This window comes from Rousettus aegyptiacus, unplaced genomic scaffold (assembly GCF_014176215.1).
Source record: "Rousettus aegyptiacus isolate mRouAeg1 unplaced genomic scaffold, mRouAeg1.p scaffold_m13_p_2, whole genome shotgun sequence".
NCBI classification, from domain to species: domain Eukaryota; kingdom Metazoa; phylum Chordata; class Mammalia; order Chiroptera; family Pteropodidae; genus Rousettus; species Rousettus aegyptiacus.
The window spans coordinates 40504161-40527561 of NW_023416295.1; the positions used below are offsets into that span (position 1 = coordinate 40504161).

The 23401-nt window shown below is 36.0% G+C and overlaps 1 long non-coding RNA gene across 9 annotated transcripts in view; it reads right to left on the minus strand.

The window, feature by feature from the left end:
* Positions 1-6401: 6401 nt before the first annotated feature.
* The window catches only part of LOC107520629, a 232097-nt gene continuing 215097 nt past the window's right edge, over positions 6402-23401 (minus strand). For 6 of the 9 annotated variants that reach the window (XR_004955995.1, XR_004955994.1, XR_004955993.1 and 3 more), the window contains 2 exons: positions 19237-19305; positions 8492-9899 (listed from right to left, as the gene is read on the minus strand). This is a non-coding gene — a long non-coding RNA (uncharacterized LOC107520629). Of the gene's footprint in view, positions 6419-6459; positions 7746-8491; positions 9900-19236; positions 19306-23401 lie in introns of those variants that run through there. The other 3 variants (XR_004955991.1, XR_004955990.1, XR_004955992.1) reach the window with 3 other exon arrangements.

Sequence of the window (23401 nt, forward strand, 5' to 3'; positions counted from 1 at the left end):
GGTATCAAGTGTACCCCCACCTCACACATGAGGGGACAGCCAACTTCACCTGGACTTGCACAGGAGGAGGCTTTTGCTACCCTTAGCTAACCACCTGATTCCAGCTTATAAAGAAGCTTGGAAAGCTCACAAGAGGGAAAGGGGTTTCCAGGAGGATTCTTTAGAGAGAGGCATCAGAGTAATTGGATTCTTTCTGTTGAAGAAATGGTTGAGAGGCATATCATTGTTACCTCAAGTCAAGTAAAAGGGGCTTCAAGAAGGCTACATTGAGGGTTTCATATATATCTCCTGGGACTGTTGGGGCATGATGAACTGTAGTTATACTTGAGCATCTCAAGAAGACATGCGGCTGGCTGAAGTGACCCATAGTTACAGAGAAGAGTGCTGCTCTTGGAAGTACCTGCAGGGCCTATGGATAGAGGCCCAGATGGGGGTCACAGATAAGAGCTGCCTGAGTTTTCTTAGGGTTCTTCCCAACAAGGCTCTTGGAGGGTCAAGGAGAAAGAGTCTAGAGGTGACTTGCTAGCAAATCAGAAACTGAAGGAGAAATGACAGGCAACCAGCTGGAAAAGTTGAAAGAAATAAACGAGACATCTCTAGTGATGAGAGATCTTTGAGGAGCCCAAGAAAATACACATAAGTAAAAAGAGTCACTTTAAACATCTGCCAAACGGCAGAGAATTGAAAAGCCATGGACATTTCAGGAGGAGAGAAGTGTGGAGCTTTGAATGGCTATGAAGAAAAATAATAAAGTTGTTTTATGATTTGTAGATATAAGTTTTATTTTGTTTTAAAAAATGACACAAAATATGCTACATGTCGTGGGCATTCTTTTGTCAGATGACGATTGCATTTTTATCATGTGGAGAAAACGTATGGAGGTCATTAACGAAATGCTGTGTCATATGTATCACACACATGTACACACACCCTCAACATCTGAATACTAAAGAACACCTTCTATGCATTTTAGCATCCTCTCTATCAATTAACAAGCATCATTAAAGACAAGGTGCAGAGACCTAACTAGTGCTGTCATTGGAAATCAGTGTTTCAGCAAAGTGCTGAAATACAATAGAAAAAGCAAGGACTGGAATTTTCTTGAGTGTTCTTCAACCATGCATCTGATGAGAGAGGGGGCACACATACATGATGTAGTTTATACCTCTCTGTCCTCTATCCACTATCATTAATTGTCTTTTCTAGGACTCAGAATTTAAGCAACGGCTCACAAAAATAACTCAGGTCCTCGCGTGCTTCTCAGTGCCAGAATACATTTTAGTGTCAGAAAAAGGCATTTCCCCCTGAAAAACCACAAAGACATTTCAGCCCTATCCTTTGTCCCATTTCTGAGAACATTGCTGCTTAGATGTGTGACCTCATTGCAATGTCTAATTCTCTTTATATGTCTCCCTCAAACAATTCCCCTTTCTAACTTCCCTATTGTGGTAAATGATAGAAATATTTTCTTTAGCTACCAAGACCCACATCATAGTCATGTTTTACTGCTTCTTCTATGTTGCCCTTATGTCCAAGCATTGATTTTATATTTTCCAAACAGCTTCTATACCTGTATCTTTCTTTGCAGTCTTGTCAAGTATAACTTGTTGCCCAAATTTGTTCAGTCTTCAAAATTGTTTTCCCAACTTTCAGGTTCTCTTTTCTTTTGGTTTATGCCACACACAGCAGGAAAATTATTCATGCTCTAAAACACAACTCTACTTATCACTCTGTTTAAGAACATTCTGTGGCTTACCACTACCGTCAGAATAAACATAAAACTTCAGACAGAACTATAACGCCACTTATGTTGCAGCCCTCTGAACTTCAACAATTATAAAGTTTACTCCTACTCTGTAAAATGCCTTCATATTTTCAAAGGAAGTTTCCATTCATTCATTTAAAAAATGCTTGTAATTCTGTGAGTTGCTGGGGACACAGCAAAGAGAATGAAAGACACCATCCTTGAGCACATAGCACTTGGAGTCTAGAGGGGCAATCATACAAGTCAAACAAGTTTCATGTTGGGATTTACAATACACTATAGGATAGGAGAGCTGCACAATATCCAGGCTTGGATTATCAGAGAAGATTTCTCAAACGAAGTGACATTTACACTGAGGCCTGAAGACAAAGCAGAAGTTACTCGGGTGAAGAGTAGGCGAGTGCTGTGCCAAGAAGGCCAAGAATGTGTGAAGTCGCAGAGGTGAGATGGAGCACGGCCTGTTTAAGCAACTGAAGGAACTTTTTCTCTGTTGGAATGTAGTGTAGTGGTGCCTAAGATAGGAGAGGATAAATCCTGAAAGCCAAGTAAGAAATTTGGATTTTATTCTAAGAAAATGTGGAGCTATTGGAAGTTTGTAAAGAAGGCAATTATGATGAGCAGATTTGTCCTACACAGGACACTCTGGCTGAAGGATGCTGAATGGGCCAAGAGGAGAGGCAGAGGACCAGGTAAGAGGCTGCTTCTAGAACCCAGATATGAGTTTATGGTGGCCTATACTTGAGTAGTGGTGGCAAGGATGATTTTAAATCAATGAAATTGAGAAATACTTGAGATAAAAATGATAGGAATTCTAATTAATTGTAAATGTGGTGAGTCAAGGTTGAATTCCAAGTTTCTGTTTTGGGCAATTGCAAGAATGATGGTATCCTTCACTAAAACAGAAAACACAAATGGAATGAATTCGAGGTTAGATATGATCTTTTAAGTTTTGACATGGTGATCCTGAAGTATCTATAAGACTTCTAAGTGAAGGTGCATTATAGACAGATAAAGAAGTGAGTCTGAAACTCAGGAGAAAGATCTGGGCTCACAATACAGTCTTGGGGATCATGAAGCTGTCGATGGTGACTAAAGTAATAGGAACAGGTGAGGCCACTGAGGGGCAACGAGAGGAAGAGCAGCCTGTTAGAGCCATAGCCTTGAAGAACACCAGCATTTTAAGTCATAGGATACAGACAGTGAAGAAGGTGAGGTTGATTGTAGTGGCATAAAGGGTCCCAAAAAAGGAGAGTCTCAAGAAAAGGTCAACATTGTTAAGGGTTACTAGAGCCCAAGAAGAAGACCCAAAACTACATAACACATTTAGCAATAAGGTTGTGCTGGCTGTATTCTGTTTCTCCCCTCCTTCATCTTGCTCCATGCCCAGGAGTATGACCATTATGGATGGCCTCAGTGAACTCCATGGCTTTTTATTTTCTGTTTGAGTTAGACCAATGATGAGTACTGGAGGAAGATGAAAAGGAGGAAAGAAGGGAGGAGAGTGAATGGGGATATCTTCCCTTAGTTTCCTTTCTGTGGATTTGCTACAGGCTACCCATTCCTTAATTTAAGTTGCAGTTCCTATCAGGCAGCTCTTGCTGCTTACCCTTTTTGGGCTAGGATGGGAAAGAGCTTCCTGCATTTATGAGCTCTGGTGTATTGTGCTAGCCCTTGAGTGTTCACTACATACTATCAATGGCCCTTAATAGTCTCTTTATTACATTCTCTTTAAATAATTCCAACTTGAATGCCCCATCTAATTTCTGCTGAAATCTTAATTAACATAATGGTCATCTGTGACCTTGGCGAGAGTCCTTTTGGTGGTATAGTGGACTCAGAAGCCAGATTACAGATCGAAGAGTAAATGGGAGATGAGGAAAAGGAAATAGCAAGTATTCTTTCAAAAAAGGTTAGCTATTAAAAAGGGTGCAGAGACCAGGTGTAGAGGCCACAGAGAAACATCCAGAGAGGTTTTATATATTTTTTTCTTTTTATGTCAAGAAGACAATCACTTAATTATTTGTGAGATTCTGTTAACATATGTAGAAATTTTGAGGATACAGCAGAAAAAGGAGCTAGCAACTGTAGCATGTTCCTCTCAAAGGGTGAGAGGAAATGGGATTACCCCTAATAGGAATAAGGCCCAAGACCTTATTCCATATGAAGGGAGGAGAAAAGTGTGGCTAGCATGCAGGGAAGTCTGTAATCTGAGTGAGAGATGGAGGCTATTCTATTTTGATGGCTTCTCTTTTTCTCGTGAAGCTAGAGGAAGGTCACCTGATGAAAGTGAGTGAGTGAGGGGGCTGGAGATTTAAGAAAAAGGTTCTAAATATTATGGGAAAAAATAGGATTGCAGAACTCTTTGAGGGCCCAGTTGAGTCTGAAAATCATGCATTTAGGCTCGCAGTAATCTGTGAGTTTGTATGAAATTTCTCCAGAGGCACTGAGCAGTGTGGGTATTATTTCAGAAAAGGTGGAGATTTAGATGCAGCGAAGGCTGAATTTTTCCAAGAAGTCAGACTGAAAGACAAGAGGAGAAGAGGGTTGAAGAATTAGAAAGTGAATGTTTATAATACGGGTCATGGAATTTAATCTGGATAGGGAAGGTAGTGAGAGAGAGAGAGGAGAGGAGTCAACTAAATGTCTCTGAGAGACTAAAGACAGGTGTGGTGGGGCCAATAGCATGGGACTAGTTGTCAGAGAGCTGAGCGCCTGAATTTAATATTTCAGTATCGCTCTTCTAAATACTGACAAGGTCCAGGATGAAACCACGATGGCAGGTAGCTGAGGGTGAGAAAATACAAACGTGAGGCTTAATGGTTGACCCATGGGAGGGGTTGCCACTCCTCAGGGGGTGTCTTCTTTGCATAGATTGAGCTTGATTTGTTTTCAGTGACTATTATTTATAAATACTGCCTCATAAGCCATTTGTCAAATTGCTGTACATCACAAACATACATAGTAATATTTAAATGTGAGAGGGTTACTCTTTATAATTCAATTTCAGTTTTCTGAGTCATTTAAATCCTTTATTTAAAGATATTAACTTCAGAAATATGTTTTCTTTTTTTTAAAGAAAACAGGTGGGTTTCTTAAACCTGGCTTCCCAGAAAGTTCCTCATTTGGTTTTCTAATTATAAAGCACAGAAGGAGGGTTTGGTTTGAAGTTTTAATTTACCAGAGCTATGCAGGATTAGTTTTTTCACATGCAATCCCGTATTTGACAGTTGTTAAATATTTGCTTTAACCATGAATTTATTTTGAGTACAACACAATTGTACCTACTATCTCTGCATGACTCTTTTAGGAATTGGCATACACTCATAATATTTAGCTAGAACAATGAATTATTTAAAAATAGAAAATGCACACTTTACTGCACTCCTTTGGAAGCACATAAGCTTTGACAGAAAGTGGAATAGAGTAGTTGAGTAAAAAGCTTCAATGTAATTTTTTTCCCAAAAAACACCTTTTATTTTCATTACCTTTAAATATATTTAGCTCTTCAGTGGGATCTCTTTGGAACACACTCAAAATCCAATAACATACATTAGGCCTACAATAATGGGCTTTAAATATTTTCCCTTTGAAATCACAAGTTATTATATAATAATGATGATATTGATGCGCATCTTTTAAATTTATAGATATATACACATATATGGTGTTGTATATATGTGTATATATATATATTTCCACACACACATACATCTGTGTTTGTATGTGTGTGTATCTATCAATCTAGATCTAGATATATACTTACATACTTATCTTATTCTTGGTATTCAAAGGTGACATTATTAATTTGTTAAAGAGTTGTGAAGGATTAAACTGGTAGCATTCTCTTGCCCACTTTCTTTTGTAACTAGTGAGTAACTTAGGTGATACAGCGAGGATTCAGTGGGTTTCTGGCTAGACATAAAGATATGGTGTGTCTTGTTGCCAATAAAACAGATATGCTCAGCTGAATGAACATGAATTTGATCTCACTACCTTTGTGATATAAATCAACTGTGACAACAATTCGGTCATTCATAAAATATTTATTGAAACTCCACTATGTGTTAATCCCTAAAGACAAAATGAGTAAACTATGGGATTTGCCCAATATGAATTGGGGTTGTGATTGCTGTAGTTATACTTAATGTTTCACATATTACCTGTGAAAATGACATATTTTCATATTGGAAATATTTTTGTATAAACTGATGTTGACATTTCAACCATGAGGTTTTACTTTGATTCATATACGATTTTTCCCTCAACCGTTACAGATTACAGATGCTGCAGGTGTGAACACTAAGTGTTAGTCAGCTAAAACTATTCAAGCATGATCATCACTTTGTTACCTTTGATAACCTGTAACAATCAACTACTCAATAATCTTTTGCAATGATAGATATGCTAATCAGATCTAGGTAAATTATGCGGCCGTCCCCAATATTTTTGGCACCAGGGACCAGTGCTCCTTTGAGAATCTAATGCCTGATGATCTGAGGTGGAGCTGAGGAGGTAATGCTACCACTGGGGAACAGCTGCAAATACAGATGAAGTTTCACTTACTTGCCTGTCACTCACCTTCTGCTGTGCAGCCTAGTTCCTAACAGGCCACACACAGATGGTACCAGTCTGCAGCCTGGGGGTTGAGAACCCCTGAATTATAGGAACAAGAATATAACATTCACATATTAAGGAAAATGATTAAAGCACTAGTTTAAATTATAATTTATTTGTTTAAGGAATATTTGAAATATAAAAGGAATACTATTAATATTATTTATTATGCTTATTAGTTTATAAACTACCTGATCTTTTCTAAAGCTAATCACATTGATTTCAAATACCAAAGATTTGGTTATTTGTTTATATATTTTAAAGAACATTTTGCAACATTCTCAGGAATTAAGTAATATCCCCATGACTTCGATGTAGCCACTGGGTATCTAGTGGTAAATAAAATAGAATCTAGACCCTCATGGAGCTTTTAGTCCAAGGCTGTATTATTCAGCGCTGGGGTGACTGTTAGAAGTACAGATGTCTGGGCCTTACTTCAGAAGATCTGGGATATGGACTAGGAAACTTCATTTTAAAGGAATCATCCCAGGTGAGTTTGAAGTACATTCTAGAGTTTTATTTTGATGAATAGTCTTTTTTTTTTTTTTGCATTTTTTATTTAAATTTATTGGGGTGACATCAGTTAATAAATTTACATAGGTTTCAAGTGTACAATTCAATAATACATCACTGCATTGTGTAGATTATTTTGAAATGTTTATTAGATTGTCTTTCTTCAGCTTAAAACTGTCCAATGGCTACCTGATGACTTACAAAACTTCCAAAATCCTTACCATATCTCCTGCCTTCCTCTCTAACCACCTTTTGCCAAAGTTTTCCTAAGTGGTAAAGCTATGATTTTATTGGCTTGCTCTGCTCCTGCAAGCCATCCACTTAAATACTCTGCTCTGTGCTTTTTCCTTGCTATTTCCTATGTTTGAAATCTACTTCCTGCATATTGTCTTATCATTTAGGGCCCAACTTGAACTCCTTTGCAATAAACTTTAATCTAGCTATCACATATTTATATTTTCCTACCTCTCCATTTTGGCATGAAAATATAACAGATTCTGCCACTTTAATTAGAAGTTAGTGATGACACTTTGTAAGTTTCAAATTTCCTTTAGCAACTGCTTAAAGCAAAAGCAGTAGAAAACGAAAGCAAATGCAGAACACAAAACTAACACCACACACACACACAGAGAATTCAAATAGCTACTTTGATAAAATTCACGACTTTCAGCAATGGGTTTATTTTTCTCTCCACTGTCTTCTCAGAACTTACACAGATTTCCATTTGAAAGCTATTATTTACTCATCAAAACTGTGAACCAATGTAAGATCAAGTTGAATCTTAAAAATCTCCTAGACACGTGGGATCTGGCTTCTTTTTAGAAGTCTGTAAAACCTAAGGTTGGTTTCTGGTCTGCTAGATGTTAGAGAGGAAATAATAACATGAATTTATAAATAGTACACATACAAAATATTAGTATATCATTTCAAGAGGTTGCACTGAAAATAATCTTTGCATTATGTAGATTTAGTGGCACCTATGCAGTTTAGGGACACAGATGGTGAATGACTAAGTAGTTTAAGAACATAGATTCTGGAGCCAGAGTTCTCTGTCTTATCATGACTGATTTTCTCTTGTGTCATCTTGGAAAAGAAACTTAATTTCTTTAAGCCTCAGCATCCTAATTTGTAAAATGAGGTATTACTTAATTCGAGGAGCTCTTATAAAAATTTAATTAGATATTGTTTATTAAACTGCATCAGAGGGGCCTGGTATACAAAAAACAACTCAGCAAATTGGTGTTATTATTAAATGAATTCCCCATCTTCATTTTGGGAAGGCAGTATATTCTTCATATTATATAAGTTGAATATAAATATACATACATACCAACTTCATATATGACAATTATTATTTATGTATATACATATGTAAAATTCATATGCATATGAATGTATATATATAGCTCCAGACAGTTCTGCACATATGTGTGTTTTGGAAAAATGGATATTTTTGTTGTTTATTAAAATTAAAATTTATTTTAGGGCTAAGATTTAACATTTTATTTACTATTTAAAATATCATAACACTTTGGATAATTTTCTATAATTACTTATGATGTGATAAAATATTACTTATCAATAGTATTATGCCTCAGATTATGTTACATATATTATTTTGTATATATTGAAACATTAAAAATAAAAGGAAAATAGTAGACTATTAAAATAAGATTATTTGACTTGTATAAATAAGTTGAAACCTACAACATTGTAAGGCAATATTTTGATAACAGAACATTATCTGTCATGGGTCGCTCCATTATAAAAGCAAAAACAGACAAAATAATTTAGGAGAAAGTGATGAAGGGGTTAATTGTTAGAGTTTTAATTCACCTATTTTTATCACCCTTTGCTTCTGATTTCTACTGGTTAGTGGTTATAGTTACAGCTGTATTGGATTAGTGGACATTTTTATAGTACTAGAAACAGCACATCCCTTTGGGAAGGGAGTGGAAGTTATGTTTTCCTCATCTTTACCTACTTTAATTAATTAATAAATGTTTATTAATTATTCATTCACAAATATACCCACCTTATGCCAAGTATTGCTCTAGCCAACCATGAAAACACAGAAAGTTCCCTACTTGTCAAATTTGTAGCATCAGCAATACAGAAGGAAATAAACAAACTAGGCAAAAATCAAATACTAATGTAACCACTACATTGAATGAATGAATGAATGAATGAATGCTGTTGCTCTATTTATGATGTAGGTGATCTATATTTCCCAAGGTGGCCACTTAAATTTTCTCTCTTAATTAGTAACTAAGAACCTAGAAGTTCAACTTGTCTTAGGATCACTTTTCCCCTACACATAGCCCTCTTCAGGAAGATTTAAAAGCGCCCTGGGCTGGGGCTGTTTCCTGTGGCCATCATCTGGTCAAGAGGGAATACTCATGTGGCTTTTATTATAATAAATTCTGAGAGTCCAGATCATCCTTTACTCAGTCTCTTCTTCCTGCTCATTTTTTGGAGTAGCTAGTCTTTTGCCTTCGGAAATTTCTAGCCGTGAGTCTGTGGCCCATGATTCAAGGGGTCATAGGTCAAGATCACCAAGTAGTCTTACCAAAGTCTCTCCAGCAGGCAGAAAAGAGGGGGATGACTCCTCCACACATTTCTTCTTTAGTGTATATATTTTGGGGGAGCCGCTCATAGCTCATCATCAATTCCCTCTGAAAAATTAATTTCTAATGTCCATTATCTCTCTCGACTCCTTCAACCTATTTTATAGACTGTTGGTGGTTAACTAAGAGTTATAAAACCAAGTTGTTTACCTTCTTGAAAAGTCCTGTACAGGTAGTCTAGCACCTCGCTTTAGAATATTGGAACATTTTTCATCTCTTGTTAACTCAGCTAAAGCTTAGGTAAAAAATCCCAATTTAAGATTTTATAACTATAATTAGTGCAATGCAGAAAATCAAAATAAGGTGATATGATAGACTCACTGGGCAGTTCCTTCAAATTGGATGGTTCAGGCAGGCTTCTATTGACAAAAAGGGATGAGCTATGGAAAGATCAGGGGAGAGAACATATTAAACAGAGGAAAAAGCTGACTTAAGAATGGCCATGGAACAGAAAGCAGTCCAGTGTGGGTAGAACATATTGGTGAGGAGGAGAGGTAAAGTTAGAGAACTAGTCAGATACCAGGACATATTGGGCTTTGTAAACCAGAGAAAGACTTTTTTTTTAAGTAGATGAGTTGGAAAGGAGGGTGGGTAACAGAAAAGAAGAATCAAGGCTAACTCCTCAATGTCCGACTGAATCCGCACTCACCAACATAAAAACAAAAGAAAAATAGAAAAGAGGGGTCCTTCCCTTTTATGAGGCGGAGTCATGTAACTAGACAGCAAGCTGAGACCTTTCAGTACATTCCGCTAAACTTTTGTACAACATATGGCTACTGCATTATCAAGTTCAAATGTTCATTTTTGAAAACCAAACATTTTATTCAGTCACTTAAAATGCTTATGTATTATTTTCATTGTTATATATTGTATTCATGCCATTTCCTGTGTTCCTTCTTTTCCACCATACCAGCTGTTCTGATTATGAATGTGCTTTACTATGTGCTTGAAATTTTGGCCCCGACTGAGGAGGTAAGGGACTACAAATAGAACTCTGTGCTCTCAAATGACCTAGATTGTGTAATGGTTAGTGAATCACACAAAGAGGAAAATAAAAAATTTCATTCTAGGCTCTCAAGAAGTGAGACCTCATATCAGGGCTTTGAGCATCCTTAGAGGAGCCTGTGCTCTCTCTGAGGTTGCACCTTGTGACAGGAAATGTCAGTAAGAGGATTACAAACATCTATCCACATTTGATAAAGTGAATGGGAGGCAAGCCTCTAGGGGAAAGCATGGAGATACAGAAATTGAGTTCAATTTGTACAAAGAAGTGAAGCATGGTAAGTAAAGAGGAAGTCATAAGATTTCATAAGTTCAAGAGAGAATCTTAATTTCTACTGGTTTCTCAAAATGTGGCTGAATGAGGAGCCCAACAATGTAGAAGAAGCTAATGGCTCTGGAGAAAAGATGGAAAGCAGAAATATTAGATGTTGAAATACTGTTTGGGGCATGGTAAAAAGGACAGGCTCTGGAGCTAAAATGCCTGGGTAAGCCTGATGTCTCTCTGACGAGTTGTGTAACCAATAGATCGCTTATCTGCTTGTGCCTTAATTTTTTAACCTGTGAATAGGGATAACAATGCTCCATATCTCCTAGCATTATAAGAGTTCAATGACTACATATGTATGGAGCACTTAGAGCGTGGCCTGCACTGCATAAGCACAATGTAAACATAGATATTAGAGACCCTTGTAATTATACTGAAGTGCCTTCCCCAAGGATGCTTACCAAAATGAGACTGGTGGATAGGATCCAGTTCCATTTTCCTTGACAGTTGTGATCTGTATAGATGATCTATACAGGACTAGCACCGCTGAGATGGAATAAATCATAAATGAGGCTCACACATGGTAGTGGATGATAAAATAAAGGCTCTATTAGGATTATGTTAACATAAGAGCACAGGAAAAAATAAAAAGGGAGGGAACAGCAAGGCAGGGGGGTCTTGGATAGTCTGGTGAGAGCAAGCAGGAGAGGATCCACAAGGTTGAAAGAAAGAAGAGCCAAATGGACAGATTCAGGATGAGTAGAAAAGAAAGGGTATAAGATCATTCAAAACACAGATGATAAGGCAGTGACTGTGTTAAATAAATACATAGACAAATGGGTAGGTAGATAGCTAAAAGACCTAATTCTTTTGAGAGCTGTGGGTAACTGAAAAGAATCAGTGTCGGCTACCGATGTAAATATGGGGAGGAGGTGGGGGGAAGAAAAAGGATGTATTGAAACTGACAGATTGCTTACTTCAAAAAAGATGAAATGTGTTATAATGACACCCATTGAGAGAGAAGTCAGACCCTGGGGAAGTCAATTTGATCTGTTCTTTAAAAATTCACTGAGATTCTAAGGGTTAATGTGGAAAAGGGTGTTATCACTGATGGGGCTTTTGGTATTCTTCCAAACACCCGCGCCACAGACCAAACACACAGCTCCAAGCATAAGGCTAAGATGGTAAATTTGAAAGAAATGGCTAGAAAACGTGTCTAGTTATGTCTGCCACGTCTTTTGTGCTCAGTTTAAACTGATTCAAGTGAAAAATCCTGGATGATCAGCTTTCACAGCTGCTTTGCCATAGGGAGCAGGTGCTACTGGTGCCAAGTGAAATACTCATATAGGATGCCAATAGGCAGAGTGTAATTCAGGGCAGAGTGCAGACAGAATACTCAGAGGGCAGAAAGTGATAAGCACAGTGAGAAATGGTATTTCAGGTTTCTGGATTGGTACATTTCTAAAATTTAAGAGTAGATAAACAGAAATGATGGAGTTATACTGTCAAGCAGTTCAATAACAAGCAACAAACTCATTAGGTTTTCCTGACTTTGTTTGCTACCATTGGGGCATGAGTTTCCAGGGTTATTTAAGTTATAGTATGTGGTCAAGCATAGGCAAAGCAATGTCACTAATATGACTACATTCAGCAAGACAGGGCTCACAATTTAAGGACAAGAGAGAACTATAGGAAAGAGCCAGAGAAAGGCTGGCCACTGTTGAAATCATCAAATTCTCAGGCTCTCGGTTTCATTGATGATATTTCAAGGTCCCTGGATTTCTCTGGATTTTTCCAGGCATTTGGAACAAAAACTGGGTTTAGAAGTGGAAAGGAGTTTGAAGGAAAAGGGGGAACTGGGGGATGGTGGAGGCAGGATTAACTTCTATGTGTTTAGGGAGGTAGAATTTTCGACAAGGACAGAGAGAAAGATGAGGGAAGACTAAAACATCACATCTAAGTAGCAGGTGGAGAGAAAAACCCAGAATCGGAAGTGATGGATCTGTGATTGGGAGGGAGAATAAAGGCAGGAGAATGAGGGCAGTTGGTGATGGAGGACCGGATGTATTGGGGAGCCTAGAAATGTCCTCAGGGCCAAGAGTACATAGGTGGAAACGGTGTTCTGGAGCAGCAGCTGCCAAACTCATGGCTGAAGAAAGTACGTTAAGGGTATGGCATGATTTCAGATCAGAGTCTTGGGCAAAATCAGACTGGAAATACATTCAGGAAAGAGTCATCAGGGATTGCTAAGAAATAAGGTCAAGAGGCAAAGATAGGGTGAAAAATCAAGAAGCTATTTCATCTCTTTCAAAATTGTATCCTTGGATTTAAATCGATGCTTACTGAACTGAAGAATTTTAAAAGTTAACAAAGCTTTCAGAACTTCTAGTGGGCATAGCCTATACTTTCTGTACCTCCACAAACAGTTTTATAGGAAGCAATTTTAGATACACATGATTTAGAACAGATTTGGATATTAATGTATTATAAGAAACAATTTGGCTAACAGGAAACTAATTTTCTCTTTATTAGAACATCATAATTTTTATAAAACACTTCAATTCCTTTTAAAAAAAAACTGGAAGGATTCTAGGCTATTTTTCAAAATGAGTGAAGATGATCTGAGTCTGAAAAGTAGGAGGAAAGAGGTAGTGATGGAGTGTGCACCCAGAGGACCATAACACTGGGCTTGTCAAGGTACCCAAGTTCACGTCACAAAGGACCTGAATAGCCTATGGCCAGATTTGACGAGCGAGTGAAGGAAAGAAAACCAAAATGAAATACAGAAAAAATTAATATTACATTGCAAATGCATCAGAAAACCTCCTTTTTGGCCTAGATTGATGCAGTGTCAGGGACACTGGCTCCTAAACATGAGGCACTGTTCCTGAGCAAACCCACATTAGGCACAACACAAAACCTGATGCCCAATCCAGCCCCTGCCTCATTATTCACTGAAATAATGAATCCGAGTTTCCGCCAATCAAAATCTGCAACGTGCTTCATGAATATTATTTTCAATAGTATGAGAGCTCTATAGAACATATTCTAAACCCCTGTGAAATGTTTTATGCTGGTAATCTGGAAGAATAAGATGTTCTGACAATGAAAACCACATACTATTTCCTCATGTTATCATCCTAACCCACATTAAGAAGACTTTCCATAAAGCGTCAGTGTGAAATTGGTTAGAGAACAAAGGATTACCAAGGCTCCATTGTATTTTAAAGGCAGTGGTTTATTGGCTTCATAAATTTGTCATAGAGAAGACCAACAGATGACTGCAGAACCGTTATTCATGTTAAATGGGTGCATAGATGTTTCTTTCAGCAAATAAGACTCCCAAATTCAATTAACAATAGGAGAGAATCTTATTTTCTCTAGAAGTTCCAGAATGCAAGCTCATTCACTAGAGAGAGGACTCTGCATAGCAGATTATTTTAGATGCATGTTTTTAAAAAGACTTTGATCGAAATGAATACTATGAATCAGAACTGTCACATTTCAGAAGCTTTTTTCTTACTACTATTCACTATATCATTGCTATATTGACTTTTGTTAATATAGCAAATTGTTATACTAGTATTTGTTATACTAGTATTTTATAATATCTACAAATTTATGTTCCTCTTACCCCTGACACTGCCATGTGTACAATGTGGTTATCTTTTACTCTGGAGAGAATTATTTAGATCAGTGCTTCTCAAACTATATTGGAGGACCAACTTTTTGATGGCTTTGTATTTGTTTGTGATCCCTATTGTGGGACAATTTTCATTGTACAGCAATGAAAATGAACTACCAGAAAAATAAAATTAATAAAACAGGCTTATAGCTATAAGCCATATTTTTATTATTAAATTCAGTAGGTATATTGTTATGTCAATTACTGTGAAGGTTTTTAAATCCTTACTCCCAAGGTTTCTATTTATCTTATTATAGACCAGTAATAGCTGTGAATTGGCACTGAGCAACGGTTCACAGTTTTGAGTAGCACTGACTTAGAGGGTTCAGATTAACACACCTCTCTGAGTAACAATCACGTTTACCCAGAGAGACATTAAGTGTTAGGGATCCTACTCTATATAGTAGCTACAGAAATAAACAATATCTTTTATTTATATAGCATGTTTTTACTTCCCAAAGTGTTGGGAAGTATCCCATTTATCTCATTTATCTTTAGGACAGACTATGTGGCAGGTAGATGAACGCTCATAACTCTATGAGCAAAAAGCAAACATATCCTCATCATGAAAATGTGTTTTTAAGTGCACATGTTTTAGCTGACTATTTTCTAGTATTACACTGTAAATGTCTGGATAGAACATATTCTGTACAAACAAACCACATAGACAACTGAGTTACTGACATTTTTATTCAATTCGAGAAATATTTACTGAGTGCTCATGTGTGCCTTGTGCTGTGCCTGGCCTCTGTGGGGAATTTGAGAGATTAGATGTTCTGATAGGATAGGTGAGACATATAATCAGTAAGTTTAGTTCAAAGCACAATGTAAGGGAGGTGTTATATCCCTGCTAAACCAAGTGCTATAAGAGTTGAGAAGAAGGAAAGATTAATTCAGGCTGGAGAAAGTAGCATTAGGTTGGGCCTTGATGTAGAGTAGCTTTTGGAATTGCTGAAATGAATGTTGATGAGGAGGTAGAATAACATGAGCAAAGCCAAAGAAATATGAAAAAACAAGGAGAATCTAGAAACCAGTTCATCCGAGCTGGACTTTGGGCATATGAGGATAACTTCTGGGAAATAAATCTGGAAAAATAGATGTGTACTAAATCATGGAAACTGAGAGGAGAAGCTAAGGATCCTAAGTACCTTTCTGTCCCACAAGTGTGACTGCAACGCCGAGTGGAGCCTCTCTGCTCTCATCCCCACTCACCTGGACTTAACACTAATCACTATTCCCTGAAGTAGCTTGACCCCACAAAGCTTGGCAAAAATAGGTATTATAGAAGATATGATGGGAAACCAAAAAGATAATTACATCATGCAATACACAAACAAACTGTAACAGAAGTCCTGATTAAACATGTATGTCCTTCTTAACGACTCACCACATTTCTTACTGGCTACCAAGACAATTCAAGTCTCTCTTAATTTTTCCTTCTCTTTCCCAGAGCAATTTAAAATTTCTCTCCTTGTGTAATCTTGTATTTCCATATTCTTCATCCCATTCAGTACATTAGGGATTCTCATTAACATCACCTTCCTTAGACGCTACACAGGGAAGGTATACACAACATTCAGAGAGTCTTCTATCTCTCTAATTGAATAGAGACATAGAGATATTTATTTGATGATGGTTGGCATTGAAATAGTTATGTAATGTGAGGGGTGGGTGACCAGTGACAAGTAGAGAAAGCTGTTCGAGAGTGGAGGAGCTAAGAGAGGAACGAGAACGATAGAAAGCACATGCTGTTTGAGAGGGAGCAAGAGCATGACCTTCAGATCCACTTTCAGCTCTAAGTCTACTTAGACTCTTTTTCTTAGATACTATTAAAATGGTACTTTATGCCTTACAATATATCTTTTTATTTAATTTAGCTTTAATGAGTTTTGATTGTGAAGACACACTGTACTTCCTATACGTTTGTAATCAAAGAGTGAAATAATAACTGGATAAATCATCTTCAAATATGCCAAAGATACAAATAGTGTAACAGAGTCCAGGTATTAACTGTCTCCAGAATAATCCAGACTCGTGTTTCTCTCCCTGGTCTTAATGTAGCAGAGGCTGGACATATATAATTTTAAGTTGCAAAACATCTTGGAACTTAAATTTCCTAATAATAGGAAACTGATGAAGACATAGTCAGGAAAATAATCACACTGGTGTGGTAGATGTACATACTGCTTTACAGCGCCTCCTAATTCTCTCATTTTATGAAACAGAATGATGAAAAAAAACACTTAGGTAAGAATGTAGTGTTTATATAAAATCAGATTAGAATCTAGAGTTAAAATAAAAGATTTTTTTCCTTCTCAAATGAAGCAGAACTACAAAGCTTACAGGTGTATGATAAAATCACAGAATCTTGACCCTGAGAATGGTCACAGGCTTTGCAGGCTAAAGTATTGGAGTTGCTCTGTGAACTCAACATAGAGATTCTTTCCATCAGCCACACTCTTACATTGTCCATGTTGTCACCTTTGGTCATGAAGGATACCAATAAATACAGCGCCCTCAGGAAAGCATAATGAGAGCTCATATATACGCCATGAAGAGAAGACATAAAGTCACCAGCATAAGACAGAACAGGCTCTAGGTTTCAGAACATTGAATTTTATGATTAAATAGGATCTGTTGCTAATAAAATTCAGTGATTATGACATGATTTCCCCAACTACACTTAAGGTAACACCAAGGTTACCCAAACCAAATGTTTTAATGAATTCACAAAGGCCAGAAGGCACTTCTAGATTTCCCAGCTGTAAGAGTTCTAAAATATAACTATTTCATTCAGCTCAACAGAACAGTAAAGCAAAAACATTTATTTCTGGTGACATTCCAGGGAACAGTTAAAATTGCTTTATGGCCTTTGGTAATGAGAGTGGACAACAGTGTAACAATATATAATAAGGTGAGTTTAGTTTTATGTCCTGAGAACAATCTGCTTTGCCCTTATGGTTCAATTCTTTAAAATGTTTCTGTTTTAAGTAATTATAAACGATGGCTGGCAAGAGACAGTTATAACCACTGTAGCAAATGGACTTTGTCGTAGCATTGTAGTCTACCCCTGAGTATTATTATCTTAGACTTACAAAGATTTTAACGTAAGTGAGGATGTCACATGAAACAAATGCCTTCTTCCTTACACTAGACCTATAAGGATCTCCTTTAAGCAAGACTTTGTGCCTAGTGGTACTATTCAAAGGATAATACATGTAACACTAGTGATGCTTGAGTTGTTATTAAGAGATACAAGAAAAAGTATTTTTTTAACAGTTATATTTTTATTTGGAAATTATTAATTAAAATAAATATAAAGACCATACCAATTCATGATTTTATGGATATTACTGCTTAAGATGGGTTTGTTTTAGAAGTTCATATAAAAATAAATAATAGCATAAGTGGTATATGTAGAAAAAGCAAAACTTTTGATGGTGTGTACATGACTGTGTACGTAGCCTTCAAAATGGCTCTAATAGTCCTCAACTTCTGGTATTCATACCCTTGTAAAATGCCCTCCCATACTGAGTAGGACTGACGTGTAACCAATAGACCCTTGTAACCAACAGGCTATTGTGGTAATGAAAGTTTGACTTCCGAGACTAGACCAAAGGTCACTGAAGCTTCACTTTGGCCTTTGGTCATTTGTTCTGAGGAAAGTCAACTGTCTTGCCATGAAAAGCAACCCTATAAAGAGTCCCATTTGCTGAATAACTGAGGCCTTCTGCTAATTGCCAGCAAGGAACTAAGTCCTCTTGTCTATAGCCATGTGAGTGAGCCAACATTTTGACTGCAACCTTGTATGGCACCTGGGGCAGGAACCATCTCAGCTAAGCAACTCTTGAATTTTTGACCCGTAGAAACTGTGTGAGATAATACATGTTTATTGTTAAGATATTAAATTTGGGGGCAATTTGTTAAGTAACAGTAGATAACTAATAATAGATAAGGAATACCATGATTAAGACTGGGAAACAATGATAAAGAATCCCGTTTACCATTGCTCATGTGCGGCTTTGTTCTTTCTCCTCTTCTGAGACTAGTTATATGGAACCTAACTGAGAGCTAACATGATGTATACCTATTGCTTCTGTTTTTCGTTGAGCCTGCAAATGCTACTTTCTGTCTGACAAAGTGTTTGCTATCACTTATTCCTTCTGACAATGAGAGGGTTATAGGCTTCTAATGAATGTAGACTCTACAGCCAAGAGAAATTTAGTGCTTTCCAACAGCAATCCAAGAGATGTAATCTGAACTTCTGACTTCCAAATGTTAAACAACTTGCTGTTTTTCTTGTTCCCTTTCTGTTTCTAAAAGGATCTCAGAGTAGCCACCATCTCTCAGCTCTACCTTCATGTGAAATTTTATGGTTTTCCTGGGCCCCTATCTGGGTCCATGGTAGGTTCAGTAATAGTTACAGTTATTTATTGCTTTTTAAAAAATAACCACAATGCAATATACAGATGATGTATTATAGGATTGTACACATAAAACCTATATAATTTTATTAACCAATGCTAATGTCACCTCAATAAATTTAATTAAAAAATGATGCTAGGATATATGACATCATGATTTCATAGAAAACTTTTAATTATATAATAATTCTTTGGCAAAAATGTAAGCATTCTTAAGTATTATCCTTACAGTTATGGTGTACATAGTAAAATACACACACACACATATTTAGGTATTTTTCTTATTAATTTACTTTCTCCTCATGTCAGCAGTTACTTTACACATTAGTCCAAATTCTTACCTTCATTCAGAAGACTGGTTGGGAAGATTCTCATGATGCTGTTATTTCCTCAGATGAAGGAGCAAAGCGCTAGTAGAAAGAGCAAAGAAGCAGAGTAAGGAGAATTCAGTTCATTTTCCATATTGACTCACAGACTCTCACTTTTTATTTCCAATTATTTTCTCATCATCAACAGAACTTTCTTATTAGGTCTTAGGTATGCATGTTGAAAATTGATTTGGTTTCTGCTGTATTCTGCTGTGTCAGCATTTCCATAATTACACCCCGCCATTGGCTGTCTCCCAGATGATTGCTAAAATTATATATCATGGGATTTAACTACAGACCAGACCATAGTGTTTTTAAATCTTCACTAGAATTCCGTCCAAATAATTAAGGAACTAACCATTCTAACTATTTTTTTTTCTTGCCTCTAGTTTGGGCCTTTCCAAGCACCTCTCTTTTAACAAAATAGAAGTTCCTTTACCTTTTAAATTATCAAGGTGTTTTTGGTTCATGGTTTTGGGGAAAAGGAACAGGACCTACATTTATCCATAATTTCATCCGAGGAGGCTTCATGAACCAGTCTCATTAATACTTTGCAGGATGGTCTGAACCACAGACACATTATTTGCCACATACTAAATTTAGTGAATACCTAATTTTATGGATACCTAAATTCCACACTATCACTTCTTGATTCTAACTAAGGAATCATATTTTTTAGTGCCCACATCATAGTTAACCCAGATGAAAGCAAATATTGGTAAAGATATAAACTAAATATACCAGGAATACTGATTTCTAGTACTGGTTCTAAGTCTCTAACTACATCTTGGGTGAGTCTTGTACTTTCCAGGTGCCAGTTACTCTATCTGTATGATGGGAGGGTTTGAGTACATAACCAAAGACCACTTGAGGCTCTATAGGCCTAGAGCCTCTGTTAACAATGATGGCAGTTCAAGATGCTCACCACATTTTCTGTGCGTACATATTCTCTCAGCCACTTTTGTCTCGGTGTCCCTGTTTGCTGGCTATTTTATAATCCACAGTCATTCCTATTTCATTGCTGTCTTTTTTTTTTTTCCTTTCTTTTGGATTCCTCATTTTTTATATTCCCTCTAAAGTCAAGGGCAAGAGGGCATAATAGAGATTGGCTACCTCTTGATATTAATTATACTCTCCTAGAGTGTTTAAAAAATAGATCTGTAAAAGGACTTCTAGGAAAGTGTCACCAAGTCTTTCTTTATGTGCTTCTCATTTCTTTCTGGAATATTCTCTTTTAGTAATTTGCTTATTTATTGATTTTAGTTCTCCTCTTAAATATGCTTTCCATATAAACAGTCGTCTGTGTGCCATATTCCTTGCTTCAGCTCCAGCACCTAGGCCATAGTTGAACAAAATAAGAATCGTGGTTGTTTGTATCAACTTACATGCTCAATATACTAATTAATTGAACCAGAATCTCTTTCAAAGAAATCTGGCTTTTCAAGAAAGTATGTCCCCAAAGAGATCAGAACTATTTAGAAATAGCAGTGGTTCATAAAACACTTAACGTAGTCACATTAAATAGTCCCCAGGGTGATATGAGGCAGAAAATTAGAAGGAAAAAATTCCTAGACAGAATAGTGTCTAGTAAACCTTCTCTAAATAGTTTGCAGTTGTGTGGTATGTGGTAAGACTGGATAAACAAACTTAACAAGCACATTTGGGTTGGAGAATTCTAGCTGTAATTGTACTTTGCATTTCTTTCTGTGGTCAGACACAAAATAAAAATCTTAGGGGTGCTATTCTGAATGACCATAATAGTTTAGGTTATGGAAATTCCTCATTAAATTGAGTTCTAAAAATATAGACTTTATGAATCTAAAACTGATTTAGCTCTTCAACTAGGAATGGTTTCTGAGAAGAAATATTAAATGAAATGAAGGGAATATAAATCAAATTTTCAAAAATTAAAATTCATGACTTAAAATCTAGTTCTACTTTGTAATTTGATTTAAAGGAAAGAATGGACTCTTTAATTTCAGTAATTAAATTATCTCTGTGTATTTGGTGTTTTGAAAGTAGATTGCTTATTTAATTAACTAAACAGTACTTCGAGGCTATAATGCAAGAGACTACAAATTGAAAAGCTTAAAAATATTGATAAAAGTGCAATTATTTGTACTCCTTTTATATATATCCAAAATGTAAAGATATGACTCACATAAAATTATGTTTCAGTAAAGTTTTGCTTTTCCAAAAAAAAAAACAAAACTGAAGTACTTATTTATAAACCTGATCTGTCGAAGTTAAACTGTTTTGAAGCTTGCTATTTCATAAGCAAATATGTCGCAAATTATGACACTATTGAAATATGCTTCTATTTTTATAAATAATATTTTAGTTTGGAAATTATTGCAAATAGAAGTTTAGAAATATATTTTAATGTTTCTTCTAGTTTTTAAAAAGTTACATAGATCTTTAATTGAATGGTCTTGGAAGGTAACATACTTTTTTGATGGACATGAAAGGAATTTGGGGTTGAGTAAATGTGATCTGCAAATCTAAGTAATGTTAATGAAAGTCAGTGACGGATATAACAAATTTAATTTCCATATAATACTTAAAATACAGAACCTCAAGTCCCTGTGTGACACAAAGAAGTCAGCCTGCTGGGTCACAGAGCACCATGGAGAAAAGCAGAAAATGGATCCAGAAGGACAAATGGAGACTCCTTCCTGTTTTCTTTGGATATTGCTGTTCATAAAACTTGTTTCTATTTGTGACTATTTTTACCAAATAACATAAGGATGCAAAATAATTTTTTTACTACCAATCACCAAATAGTAATCTGTGCAATAATGTTACTTGTTTCATATATGGCGATTTTTTTTTTTTTTTAGTTTTTCTCAAAGCCATCTTATATTGTTACATCTTTTCTATATTCTTATTAGAACTGCCATATTAAACTATTAATCTATTTAAAAATGACAGAACTTCCTCTTGTTTGTTTTTTCATTCAAATAATCTTTATGATTATGTAGTAGACTGTTTTAAAAATCTGCTTATCTTTCTTCTGGTTTTCCCCTAAACCAAGAAAATAAAAGTACAAAGTTCATGAAAAATCAAAACAGCAAGAACAAATAAATTCTCATTAACATACTAACTTCAAAATATTAATGCTTTCTGACAATTGCAAGTTTTGTTAGAGTATGTAATGGATGTAGTTTTCAGTGTGAACTTCCTCATGTTTAATGTGTGATTTTTAATGTTAACTTTAATTTTTATTGACATCTGTAATTCATCTCCATTTGGCATGTTCTTTTTCAGGACTATTTTGATCCTTCAAGTTTTTAAACTACAACTACGCATTTAATTATGTAAAATACGTATGAAAATACATTAAGTATTTTCAAGAAAAATATTCTATGAGTAAGGTAGAAGTGAGATCGTACATTCTTTGCTGTGTGGGCAAACTTATTAACATTGTTTGGTCCCCAGAAAACTATCAAGAAACCACAATAGTCTTGAGGAAGAGCCAGAGGACACATGCTCCTCTGCTATAAATAAGATCGTGGATCTTCGACTCACCTTTTTAGAATCCCTTGTTCCAATGTTAAATCAGATAAAAATTTTGACACTTTAGATTTAGTGTAGATTTAACTTGTTCCCCTAAAGTTACATTTTCTATTTTAATTGAAATGTTAGGAAAATTCCATTTCTATATTGACATAATACCACAATATTCAATCTTCCCTTCATTATATTACCCAAGTACTTAGTATAATGCTATTTTTTTATTGGGATGGAGAAGATCAGATGTATAAATAGGAATGCTGTCATTATGAGCGGTGTTTAAAGCCATGAGCCTGAGTAAGATCGGAGAGTTAGGGATAGGGTACTGAATAGCTCTTCATGAATTATAAGGCATTTTGACAGAAAGGGAGCTTTTAGATATTAAACTGTATTTTTTAATCTCCAATGATTAAAATGAATGTGATATTGAATTGGAATAGAGATCAATAATAAAGTGTCTGGAAAGAGACTCAAGCATATATGGGAATTAATAAATGATAAATGTAACATTTCTAATCTGTAGAGCTGGCATAGATTATTCAACAGAACATAATCAGTGTGGTATTTCTTCTCCATTCTTTGGATATCACTATTTTAAATAAAAGTTGTTGCTATTTTGACTATT